Here is a 13,544-nt window from a genome sequence, read left to right on the forward strand (position 1 = left end):
GAAGCCCAACGCAAGCTGGAGGAACAACACCTCATTTTCCACTTGGGGACCCTACAGCCCTCTGGACTCAATATTGAGTTCAATAATTTTAGGGCCTAAACTCTCCCATGTCCCAGCCCCCTATCCCACACACCAGGCCTTGTTACCACATAGCCTGCCATTACACACCCCCTGTTAGTCACTAACAGTCCCCATCAACAACTATTCACCCTCCCAGCCTGATCGCTAGCAACTCCTTTGTCTGTCCAACTGTCTTTCTCTCTCTTTTTGGGCTCTATCCTATTGTTTACTCCCCACCCCACCCACCTCCCTATTTTCTGCATGTAAACTGACGTTTTCCCAGCCACCATCAGTTCTGAGGAAGGGTCAACGGATCCGAAACATTAACTCTGTTTTCTCCTCCACAGATGCTGCCAGACCTGCTGAGCTTTTCTGGCAACTTTGTTTTTGTTCCTGATTTACAGCATCTGCAGTTCTTTTGGTTTTTACATGAGGGACAACTTGGATGTGTATTTTTCATGGAATATTGTGGTCTCATATATTTTTAGTTAACCTGAACACAGGCCTTCTGGCCCAGAGTTTGGGACACCACCACCACGCCACAAGAGCCCTTAACTGTATGAAATTTCAAACACTTAGACAATGACTTTGAAACTGATTTGAAATATGTGATTGTTAATTACTACTTGCTTTTTAAAACAACAAAAACCTAATTTCTAAGCATTAGAGGAATGGATCTTGATGTTGGGAGTTACAGGCTTATGATGGAAACAAAGAATCACCGTGATGGGTAGCCTCGTTATTAACATTGCCACTGAGAACAAAAAATGTTGGAGATCACAGTGGGGTCAGGCAGCGTCCATGGAGAGAGATCAGGCTAACATTTCAAGTTGAAATGACTCTTCAGAGCTGAAGTGAAGTGTGCAGGGGCAGCATATGTGCAGTGGGGGGGATGTGGGTAAGAGTGCTGCGGGAGAAAGTATGTTGATAGCACAGATTAAGTGATTGGAATGTGAGAATGGCAGAACAATGGTGTGTCTAACTGCCAGACTGGAAAGGACAGACAGTCCCATTCCGGTGGGATGAATAGAGATAGGGTGACAGATAATGTAATAAGTAAAGCTAAAAGAAAGGGAAGGAATGTGAGTGGGATCACAATCTGAAGGTGTTGAATTCAATATTAAATCCAGAAGACTGTAAAGTGCCTAATCTGAAGATGAGAAGTTGTTCCTCCAGTTTGCACAGTGATTTGCTGGAACATTGCAGCATGCTGAGGACAGACAAGTGAGCAGGTGAGCAGGATGCTGTGTTAAAATGACTGGCAACGGGAAGGTCGGGGTCATGCTTGCACACGGACTGGAGGTGTTCTGCAAAGTGGTCACCCAGTCTGCATTTGGTTTTTCCAGTGTAGAGTAGGCCACATTGGGTGCAGCAAATGCAGTACACCTGATTGGAGGAGGTGAAATGCTGCTTCACTTGGAAAGACTGTTTAGGCCTTGGATAGTGAGCAGGGAGGAGGTGAAAGGGCAGGTGTTGCACTTTCTGCAGTTAGATAAGAAGGTGCTGTGGGTGGGGAAGGGGGTTTGCGGTGGGGGAGGTGGTGTTCGTGTTTGAGGAATGGATTAGGGTGTCCCAGAGGGAATGGTCCCTGCGAAGTGTAGACAAGGCTTGTGAGGGAAAAGATTGTTTGGTGGTGGAGTTGTCTGAAATAGCGGTGAATGATCCTTTGAATGCAGAGTCTGGTGGGATGAATAATGAGGACAAGGGGGACCTGATCACGCTGTTTTGAGTGATGGGAAGGGGCAAAGGCAGAAGTATGGGTGATAGATTTGATATAGTTGAGGGCCCTGTCAATCACTTTACTTTTAAATCAACAAAACCTATTATGTCCCACTTATGAACGAGATCCCATACTGGTGTAATTTTAAAGGTCTGACATACGAATGTTTCCTGTACTTGAGAACTTTATATTGTCCTGCATTGTGTTCCAACTTGTGTATAAATTAACTTGCAAATGGACTCACAAACTAAACCAGTTTGCAACCTGGGGACTGCCTGTACTTGTTACTGTAAGCGTGTTGTTTCATGTTTTTGCATTTGGAAGCAACGAAGTTGTGGCACTGTACTTTGTTGTAATGTGTGTTTCAAACTAACACACAAACCATGGACATTATTCAGAAGCTGTTATTAGTTCTATGTTTATTTGGTAGAAAATAATGTATTATCAAAAAACTAAACTTTTGGAAAAAAAAATTAATTGATATCCTATGCCTAGCTAATATAGCACCTGTATTTTAACATATGGCAAAATTATTAACCTTGGATGCTAAATGTTGTATAACATTATGTTATTCCAAGCAGGTTGAAATCTTGACTTTTTATTGTGGAGAATAGGTTAATGGAGGACAGTTTGTTGTGAAGGAAAATAAACTTCAGTCAGCCATCTTTTTTTGAAGCAAAGTAATTGTCCATTCTGAGATATGCATTATATGTTACTGAGGTAAATTTAAAAGAGCACAATAAGGGATTCTACAAATACATCATGGACAAAAGAGTAACTAGGGAGAGAATAAGGCCCCTTAAAGATCAACAAGGCCACCTATGTGTGGAACCACAGATCGGGGAGATATTAACAAATATTTTCTATCAGTGTTTACTGTGGAGAACGATATGGAAGATAGAGAACGTGGGGGAATAAATAGTGACCGTTTGAAAAATGTCCATATTACAGAGGAGGTGGTATTGGATGTCTTAAAATGCACAAAGGTGGATAAATCCCTGGGACTTGATTAGGTGTACCCTAGAACTCTGTGGGAAACTAGGGAAGTGATTTCTGGGTCCCTTGCTGAGATATTTGTATCATCAATAGTCAAGGTGAGGTGCTGCAAGACTGGAGGTTGGCTAACGTGGTGTCACTATTCAAGAAAGGTGGTAAGGAAAAGCCAAGGAACAATAGACTGGTGAGCCTGACATCAGTGGTGGGCAAGTTGCTGGAGGGAATCCTGAGGGACAGGATTTACATGTATTTGGAAAGGCAAGGACTGATTAGGGATAGTCAGCATGGCGTTGTGCGTGGGAAATCATGTCTCATTAACTTGATTGAGCTTTTTGAAGAAGTAACAAAGAGGATTGATCAGGGCAGAGCCGTGGACGTGATCTATCAGGACTTCATTAAGGCTTTCAACAAGGCTCTTCATGGTAGAATGGTTAGCAGGGTTAAATCACTTTGAATACAAGGAACTACCCATTTGGATACAGAACTTGCTGGAAGGTAGAAGACCGAGGGTGGTGGTGGAGGGTTGCTTTTCAGAATGGAGGCCTGTGACCAGCCATGTGCCACAAGGTTCAGTGCTGGGTCCACTGCTTTTTATGATTTGGATGTGAACATAGAAGGTATGGTTAGTAAGTTTGCAGATGACACCAAAATTGGGTGTGTAGTGGACAGTGAAGGTGGTGACCTCAGAGTACAATGGAAACTTGATCAGATGGGCCAATGGGCTGTGGAGTGGCAGATGGAGTTTAATTTAGATAAATGTGGGGTGCTGCATTTTAGAAAGGCAAATCAAGGAAAGACTTATACACTTAATGGTAAGGTCCTGGGGAGTGTTGCTGAACAAAGAGACCTTGGAGTGCAAGCTCATAGTTCCTTGGAAAGGCAGACAGGATAGTTAAGGCAGCTTTTGATACGCTTGTCTTTCTTGGTCAGTGCATTAAGTATAAGACTTGGGAGGTCATGTTGACGCTGTAAGGATGTTGTTTAGGTCACTTTTGGAATACTGTGTGCAATTCTGCTCTCTCTGCTATAGGATGGATGTTGTGAAACTTGAAAGGGTTCAGAAAAGATTGACAAGTGTTGCTAGGGTTGGACGATTTGAGCTATAAGGAGAGGCTAAATAGGCATGGTACGGTGGCTCAGTAGTTAGCACTGTTGCCTCACAGTGCCAGGGACCTGGGTTCGATTCCACCTTCGGGAGACTGTCTATGTGGAGTTTGCACATTCTCCCCCCGTCCGTGTGGGTTTCCTCCCAGAGTCCAAAGATGTGCAGGTTAGGTGGATTGGCCATGCTAAATTGCCTGTAGTATTCAGGGATGTGTAGAGTAGGTGGTTTATAGAGGGGTGGGTCTGAGTAGGATGCTCTGAGGGTCGGTGTGGACTCGTTGGGCCAACAGGCCTATTTTCACACTAGGGATTCTATGATTCTGTGCTGGGGCTACTTTCCCTGGAGCGTTGGAGGCTGAGGAGTGACCTTATAGAGGCTTATAAAATAATGAGGGGCATGGATAGGGTGAATAGCCAAGGTCTTTTCCCTGGGTTGGGGGTGTCCAAAACTAGAGGGCATTGGTAGATATAAAAGTGACCTGAGGGGCAATCTTTTCACAGAGGGTGGTGCGTATATGGATTGAACTGCCAGAGGAAGTGGTTCAGGTTGGTATGATTACAACATTTAAAAGGCATCTGGGTAGGTATATGAATAGGAAGGGTTTAGATGGATGTGGGCCAAATGTTGATTGTATCAACGAGTTGGACCGAAGGGTCTGTTGCCATGCCATAAATCTCTGTGACTCCATAGTTGATCTCAGATGTGATAAAATCAGCTGATAACCCTCCACCTTATGATAGAGAACTTGCTGAATTTGTTTTACCTATTGGTTTTGCTGTCATGCTGCAAATCGACTGTTAACATTTTCTGCTTAAATGGAGCCAACAATCTTATTAATATATTAAGCCTTGAGGAAACGCATGCCCAACTGTCACATTTTTTATTGTGCTTTGAATACCTCAAAGCCAAATTATGCTTAGAGGGGCAGCAAACAAACGACAGTAACATTTCATCCAGTCCAAAATGCCTTTATTTATTTTTCAGACATGTTCCTCTTTTTCAAAAATAGTACTCTCATTTTTCCCATTTCGTACTGCATATTGAGCCATCATGAACCATGTAATTCACTTTCATCTATATTTGAGCCCTTTTGCAATGAGATCATTCAATGTAAATCACTTTGTTATTTAAATACATAACTGACCATATCGTTTTCTGCCTGGAGCATTACTGGTGAAACATCAGGTGCATCTATAAATTGTGTTACGTAATCTTATTCAACTGTATGAAAACGTAGAAAGTCTTTGATTTGGACTGCTCAAATTTATAAATGTTTGTAAGTTCTTAACTGAACTCTAAATGGAAAAATGTTGCTCCCGCTGCCATAACTGGGAAGAAATTGAAATAAGATTATCTTTTGGGCTTTGGGTAGGTTTCTCAGCTGATGTTAGATATGTCCAAACATATGTTTCAACTATTGAATTTTTGTTGTTCTCCACTGCCCCTTGGCTTCCCATTGCAATGTGTGAATGATCAAATCTCTTGTGTCATTGTGAAGTTCATTTTGCTTTTAGTTTTGCACTCAAATTTTGCATCTCTAAATTTTTCAAGTTCCTATTGGAGCTGGTAATTGTACCACTTAAAGGCATGTTTTCATACCTGCCTTAAATTACTCATGTCCTTGAGGGAAGGAAACTGCCATCCTTACCTGGTCTGGCCTACATGTGACTCCAGACCCACAGCAATGTGGTTGACTCTCAACTGCCGTCTGGGCAATAAATGCTGTTTGACCAGTGACGCCGTCATCCCATGAATGAATTAAAAAAAATGGATAATTTAAATTCAGTGCAATTTTATTTGAAATGTGGAAGAATGAAGGTCAAGAGAAATCTAAGTTATGATGATGTGGATTCGCTTCTGTTGTAAACAATGGAAACAATACCAAAATGAGAAATCAGTTTGGATAGATGGATGAAGGTGAAGCGTCAAAACACTTCGTTGAGTGATGGGTTGGGGGGGGTGAAGGATACATGCTAACATAAACTTTGAGCTGAAAAGCCTATTGCACTGCTGTAAGCGTTATGTATTACTAAACCTTCAAGCTCAAGCAATGGCGCTGAGTGGAGTCTGAAAAAGAGCAAGGGAACAGGCATTGAATAGCCTCCGCCTTTCTGAAGCCAGATCCCTCAATCAGGCACAGAGTGCCATTTAATGAGGGATCACACCCATTACCAATGAGGGTGCAGGCAAAGCTGCCTGCATGGCAAGTCATTGTTCCAGCAATGGTGAGAAGAGACCCTTAAGTGGTCATTAGTTGTCCACTTGAGGGCCTCAGTTGGTGTTTGGGTGGGATGACTTCCTGTAAGCCCTTCCAGTCTGGATTTAACCAAAAATAGTTGGGAAGGTGATGAGAACTTCACCTAGCATCATCCTTCGTTTCAAATAGGTGGCCCTCACTAAGTCCATACTCAACGAGTGCAGGAATAGTGGGAGATTGAGGCAGGGACAAAAAATTCTGCCCAACATGTAGGGGCAGAGTCAAGAAAAAATTGCTGCGTCTGAACAACCTTGACCTTCATCTGTACGCGGAAACAAGCTGACGACATAATGGTAATCCAGCAAAAAAAGTGATGAGTTATTAAACTTCTGGTCTGTATTGTTGCAAATTGTGAATGCAGGTGCCCAGTACAGTCTGATGCATATTTTGTGTATTTGGTCAGTTTATGTTGTGAGGAGGATTGTTATGGTAACGAGATAGATATTAATTGCTCAGTGACCATTAGTTTCTGATGTTCGAGAAAAAATGAAATTGTGGAATTTCGTGTCAAAATACCAAAAGGATTTACAAAGTTGATTAATAAAATGCAGCATAATGTTTCCAGTCACAAGTCAATGGCTGTTTTTTTTTGTTCACAATTGACTATGTTCTGGGAGGAGATGAAAACGAAATGAAAATGAGCATGGATGGCATGTTATGCCGTAATAGTGCAGAAAATGAATTTTGACATGGAGCAAGCAATATGTTTCTAGTTTGTAGCTCGTTCCCAATGCACAAGGATTGAATTCAAATAGTAGAGCAATTTTACTCTACCAAACGAGTATTCAGAGGATACACTCAAACTAGGGTTATGAAATGTTCAGGCTGATGCTGTGTGCATCATTGATGACATTGCAGTTTGTGGTAAGCAGATGCAAATCTTTGGAGAAGTGCACTGCCTGCCCTCATCTCAAAATTGAAATCGGATTTTCTTTTGGATTTTTTTTTAAAAGATCAGTCTTGTCAATTAACTGCTAGCAGAGGAAAAGTTCGTACAGCAACATGTAAAGCTGCTTTGCGTGCCCTCTACCTGAGCGTATTGTGCTTGCCACAACAAGGCATATCAGTGAAAATGAGCACCTGTCCTGACTAGATGCTTAATATGCTCTATTATTTATGAAGTGCTGAAAGTATTTGAAATTAAACAAAGTTTTGTATCTTGCTCTGTCTCTTACCATTGGAACACAGCTGTTCTGTAAAACAGAGACAACAAGGTGCAGGGCTGGATGAACACAGCAGGCCAAGCAGCATCATAGGAGCAGAGAGGCTGACGTTTCGGGCCTAGACCCTTCATCAGAAAAGGGGGAGGGGAAGGGGGTTTTGAAATAAATAGGGAGAGAGTGGGAGGCGGATAGAAGAGGGATAGAGGAGAGGATAGGTGGAGAGGAAACAAACAGGTCGAAGAGGCGGGGATGGAGCCAGTAAAGGTGAGTGTAGGTAGGGAGTTAGGAAGGGGATAGGTCAGTCCAGGGAGGACGGACAGGTCAAGGGGGCGGGATGAGGTTGGTCGGTAGGAGATGGAGGTGCGGCTTGAGGTGGGAGGAGGGGATAGGTGGGAGGAAGAACAGGTTAGGGAGGCAGGGACGAGTTGGACTGGTTTTGGGATGCGGTAGGGGGAGGGGAGATTTTGAAACTTGTGAAATCCACATTGATACCATTGGGCTGCAGGGTTCCCAAGCGGAATATGAGTTGCTGTTCCTGCAACCTTCGGGTGGCATCGTTGTGGCACTGCAGGAGGCCCAGGATGGACATGTCGTCTGAGGAATGGGAGGGGGAGTTGAAATGGTTCGCGACTGGGAGGTGCAATGTGGATTTCACAAGTTTCAAAATCTCCCCTCCCCCTACCGCATCCCAAAACCAGTCCAGCTCGTCCCTGCCTCCCTAACCTGTTCTTCCTCCCACCTATCCCCTCCTCCCACCTCAAGCCGCACCTCCATCTCCTACCGACCAACCTCATCCCGCCCCCTTGACCTGTCCGTCCTCCCTGGACTGACCTATCCCCTTCCTAACTCCCTACCTACACTCACCTTTACTGGCTCCATCCCCGCCTCTTCGACCTGTTTGTTTCCTCTCCACCTATCCTCTCCTCTATCCTTCTTCTATCCGCCTCCCCCTCTCTCCCTATTTGTTTCAAAACCCCCTTCCCCTCCCCCTTTTCTGATGAAGGGTCTCGGCCCGAAACGTCAGCCTCTCTGCTCCTATGATGCTGCTTGGCCTGCTGTGTTCATCCAGCCCTGAACCTTGTTGTCTCAGATTCTCCAGCATCTGCAGTTCCTACTATCTCTGTTCTTTAAAACAAACTGTTTTGTAAACATGTCTTGGTCATATTGTTAACCTGTGAAGTGAGAGTGTGTTGCCACATGTTTGTTATACAGATATTGACTTGCTTTGTATGTAATGATAATGCTTCTGAAGCAGCATTGCTGCAATCTAAGCATTGCTTTGGTGACTATCAGTAATATAGTTACTGTCTGCATGGTCAGTCTCTTACCAAGGGTGCATTTTTAAAGGAGTAAGGGCAGTCATGAATAGCGGTTTGAAGTGATTCACAACAAGGGACTGTCTGCATGTACCAGTTAATGTCTTGCAAAGGTGGTAAGACGGCCTGGCTGAAAGAGGTGGTCTTTACCTTTCCACGATACTTTGTGTCTTTAGCATCTTCACTTCAGTCATCTACTCTTATGAGCCCAGTTGATGCTAATATTGGACAAGTCTGATCCTCGGGTGAAACTTGACTTGTTAGATTCAAATTTTTTTTAAAATGTAGTGTTTACTTGATGTTGCATTCACAAGAAGCTGCCAGTGCACTTTTAACACACAGACTAAATAATTTGTTACGCAAGAATATAACACAGACTACATTACGTGTGACACAACGAGAGGCTGGAAAGATTTCGCGGCAGACATTGGGGAAAACAAATTCAACTCCACAGTATCCCTTTTATTCCAAAAATATTTAAAACATCCAAACCTCAGTGAAGAGTCATGACAATCTTCACATGAGGCTCCTTGCTGACACTTTGGCTAGGACAGCTGAAACTTTTTTTGTAAATGGCAAATATCTGTGCAGTCTCGAGATATTTTTCCTTGCACGTATTGTCTATCCTGGTGATAGCTGAGATAAACTGCAAAATAAAATCACAATCACTTTATCTTCAGAACAAATGCATGAATTTCCCAAATACTGCTTCTAGCAATTTTCTCTTTGCCATACCTGCATACCAGATCTCCAAGATTGTTCAGACTTTCTCCATATCTCTGGATCTTTGTGGCTAGGCAGCAGTTTTTTGCTTACCTTTCTAATGCACAGAACTGTTCACCTCGAGTTTGAAAGTTTGTGAGAATGCATGTAAACAAAACAAGTCTCCATACTCCCTTGACTCTCAAATGAAACTGTAAAAATAATTGTGTCTTTCCTCATTTTTACACCGTTTAACACCATCCACAGCTTGCCTCCACTTCTTAAAACAAGTGGCACCTCATAAATGGGGAATCCATGTAAAATGGCAAGAAGTGGATTGCCTATTGTGTCTCTTGTTCCATAACATTTTACCAGGGGCAAAAAAGGTGGGGGATAGAATAATTGTGTTGCTTAAGTGGCCAATTTGGTGCTTCTCCCCACGGCTGCTGATGTATTACTTGTGGTCAATGGGTCCTCTGCTGCGTGCTGTATCATGCCCTCCATGGTCCACGCTGGTGGTTCTTACAATGAAATCTCCTGTGTTCTCACTAAGCATCACCAGTACCTGGCAGCTGGTCCCTTGAGACTCTTGACAGCACTTATCTTGTTGGGAAGGTGACACCCATTCCCTCAGCTGTGTGGTTCCCAGCAGTGGCCATTGCTCCCAATGGCACTGCTGAAACTGTATAGTTAAAGGGATAAGAGCCTTAACAATGGCTTTTCAATTGGAGATGAACAAAATATGGCTGGAGGTCCCAGAAATGGCTGTTGCAAGATTGCCCCAGTCTTCAGCCCCATCATCAAGGGCTGTGTGACCACCTGCATAAATTATACCTAGTGAGATACTAGCCATGATGATTGCCAGGCCAAGGACTGAGTTAATAACTGTCAGCTGTAAGATATGTAGAAGAGTATTTATATGATGACTTTAATAGGGCCAAGAGAAACCAGTTCACTGCAATTTTTGGTATGTTGGTAGGTGTGCCAGAAAATCTGATCTCTGCCAAGGAGAATGGAGAGACCAGCAACAATTTGGCACAGGGCTTTGTGTAGAAAATGCAGCTAATCATCTACACTAATGAAATAGTTACTACTTCAGAAGAATACTCACTTATCCATCCATGAGGACCAGTGTCACTGCTTCTACTGTAGCACAAGCAGAAACCACCTAATGTCTGAATGCTATTGTGCTAAATGTCACTGAAGCTATGCAAGGTCAACTTGCTGCAATGCAAGTGTAGACTGCTGTTTTGCAGGTTGAACTTGGTGCCATGTAGGTTCAGACTGGGGCTGTCATTGCTGGGATATTAATGTTTAAACGGGATTTCAACATGTTAGTGCAGTCTTGCCTCCAACAGTTGGATTGTTGAATTCCCCCCACGAGTGGCACTGGCACTGGCGACCATGAACTTGGTGTTCTCTCTCCAGGTGGGCAGTATTTGCCCTCCCATTCTGTCAGTTCTAGTGTTACCTGTCAACCAGGAAGTCTAGGCTACTGCCACCCATGTCAATATGGTACTGCCAGAACCTAGGCTTTCTTCATTTTCAATCAACCAATTCAGATATGTCATGACACACCTCTGAGCGGGTGGAATTTGAACCTAATGGCTCAGATGTAGGGACAGTGTCACCTTTCTGTGCGGAGGTGTGTGAGTTTGTCCCGCGAGGCTACCCTTAGTCTCCCTCATTGCAAGCCAGCTGCTTACCTCCATCCATGCTGCAGCCATTGTGCTTTAAGGTGATACTGGTGCAAAGTAAAGCATCAGAATTGTTGTCATTATTTTGGGCATTGCCTTGCATGGAAACTGCGTAAGTGGTGTTTAGTATCTCTAGCACTGAAAAATCAAGTGCTACAGAGCTAGATTTTGAACTGAAGTACATTAATTTTTCAGTTTTTTTTTTAAGCTTTTAAAATTGTGGGCAGAGCTAATGACTGAATTCAAATCTGTATTACCATCTCAATGTTCACAGCAGAATGATGGTCTTCTATCAAGACGTCATGTAAAGAGACATCTGCAGAGGTGGTAACTGAGAGAATATCAACAGCAGTAGATCTGCACTATCTTTCAAGTTGTTTAGTACAGTATCCAGAAGAGGTAAGCATTCAGAGCTCCAGTTGTTGGCTATCGTTTGATAATATAGTACTATCCAACAGAGTGTCTGTAACACTGCCAAAAGCAATGAATATAGAAGTTCTTGCAGTTTAAACTGATTGGGAAAAAATAGTGCGATATCTTTTCCTACAAAAGCATTTTTGAAACTACCTTTCAATGTTGGCATCGGAAGAAATGGAGCGTGAATTTATCAGAATATGTCTGCTTCCAAGAGTTGAATTGTACCGTGACATTGCCTGAAATTTCCACTGGCTAGGCAGTTGTTATGCCAGCATAGATAGGAGTTGTGCATGGTAGCAGGTGCTCTGAAGGAATTGCTCAGGAACCTGAATATTCCACTGGCCAATTCCTGTAAATTCTGATACCTCTAATTCCTCAATTTAAATCAGAGACTTTGGATAATGCCAATTAAAATTAATTAAAACAGTTACTCAAGAACTGGAAGAATATTATATTTTCTGAAGAAGGGTCCCGACCCGAAACATCAGCTTTCCTGTTCCTCTGGTGCTGACTGAGCTGCTATGTTCCTCCAGCTCCACACTTTGTTATCTCTGACTCCAGCATCTGTAGTTCTTGCTATCTCAATATTATATAGTGGAATTCCTGAGTTACTATTGAACAGACCTCACACCCCTCCCTGCCTAACTTAAATTCATTTTCATTCTCACTCTTTTTCTCTTCTCTTCCCTCCTTTTCCCTTTCCCTCAACCCATGAGTGGTCATGTGTGTGGTTTTGTGTAAGAGAGAGTGTGTATGTGAATGAGTGCATGAGTTAGGGTGTGTGCAAGTGAGTGAGTGACAGACGGTGTGTTTGTGTGGACTCTGAAAGTGAGCCAGTCATAGGTCCATGTTTACTTCCCACTAAAACCTACCCAAAAAACAGGCTGCCAATTGACAAAGTCTAGGTTGAAGGACAACCTGCTTCAGAACCCCACATTTGGATGAACTCCACTGAGATCAACTCTGATTGTGTGCGTCTAGAGGTCAGACTATGTTAGTGTTAGTTAAATTCAACTTTTTAGCTCAGCCTTGTCTGATCCACTTCCCATGGAATTAGGACTTGGATCCTAGACTATCTCTTATTATTAACCAAAAATGCATATCAGGATTTTATTTGTTAGTATCGCTGCTTGACGCTTAGTAATGGCCATTTCCTTTCATTACTCATTTAAATAAATGATCAATTTATAGCTTTGGAGATTTTCAGAAATTCAAGTTGCTATTATGCCAAGATGTCATTTTAAAATCTCATCTGCAAAATTGCACTTTTGTCAAGGAGATGCATCTTTAAGGTGGTACTTCTCTAACACTGCACTGAAATATCTGGGAGTTAGATTTGTCATAGATCTTGAATGTAAAAGCTTTGACACAACATGCCATAAAATAAGAAAATCTGATGGAAATATGCTTGCTTAAATAACTGCTACTTTTGTTGTAGTATAAAATTGGATCAATTGCATTCAGTGACTAAGTTATGAAACTGGAATTGAATTATAATTTCAGGAGAGCTGTTTCATCCCAAATATTGTGATGTGGATGTAAATACACTTTTGATGAATGCACTGAAGGACAATCATCAGGGTAATGATGTTACATTAGTAAACTTGTTCCCTTTAATATTTTAGGTAAAAGGATCCTCTTTCTCTTACATTATGGATGAGCAACCTTCACAACAATTTGCTGGTCATGTTGCAGTTTCTGCATTTCCATCACAGGTATTGCTTTTAATTATTTAAAAACTTATTGTGCATTTGCTGCTGTAAAGCTTGTTTCTTTGGTATTTGTTTTTTTTTTAAAACATCTTAAAGTTTTATACAATATCTTCTTTAATTTCAGGACATAGGGCAGTAGTTGTCAAATAATGTATTATTGTGTTATATTGGTTATGGGAGAAATATTGGCAAAGATACCTGGTAGAACACTCCTGCTTGATTTTAATAGTGATGTGGGAACTTTTATGTTTTCCTGAGTCAGCTGATAGGTGTTAGTTTCATGTCCTGTCTGAAAAATGAAAACAATGCTGCTGGCCCTTGGTATTGCACGGAAGGGACAGCACATGGCTCTGAAAAGGAACTTGAACCTGGGAACTTCCTCACCAAGTGGAGAGTTAT

General features: G+C 42.4%; 1 long non-coding RNA gene across 1 annotated transcript in view; it reads left to right on the forward strand.

The window, feature by feature from the left end:
* The window catches only part of LOC125484293, a 66,251-nt gene extending 53,103 nt beyond the window's left edge, over positions 1-13,148 (forward strand). The window contains exons 2-3 of the long non-coding RNA XR_007263133.1: positions 11,291-11,415; positions 13,059-13,148. This is a non-coding gene — a long non-coding RNA (uncharacterized LOC125484293). The remainder of the gene's footprint in view (positions 1-11,290; positions 11,416-13,058) is intronic.
* The last annotated feature ends 396 nt before the right edge of the window (positions 13,149-13,544 follow it).

This window comes from Rhincodon typus, chromosome 10 (genome assembly GCF_021869965.1).
Source record: "Rhincodon typus isolate 14 chromosome 10, sRhiTyp1.1, whole genome shotgun sequence".
NCBI lineage: Eukaryota > Metazoa > Chordata > Chondrichthyes > Orectolobiformes > Rhincodontidae > Rhincodon > Rhincodon typus.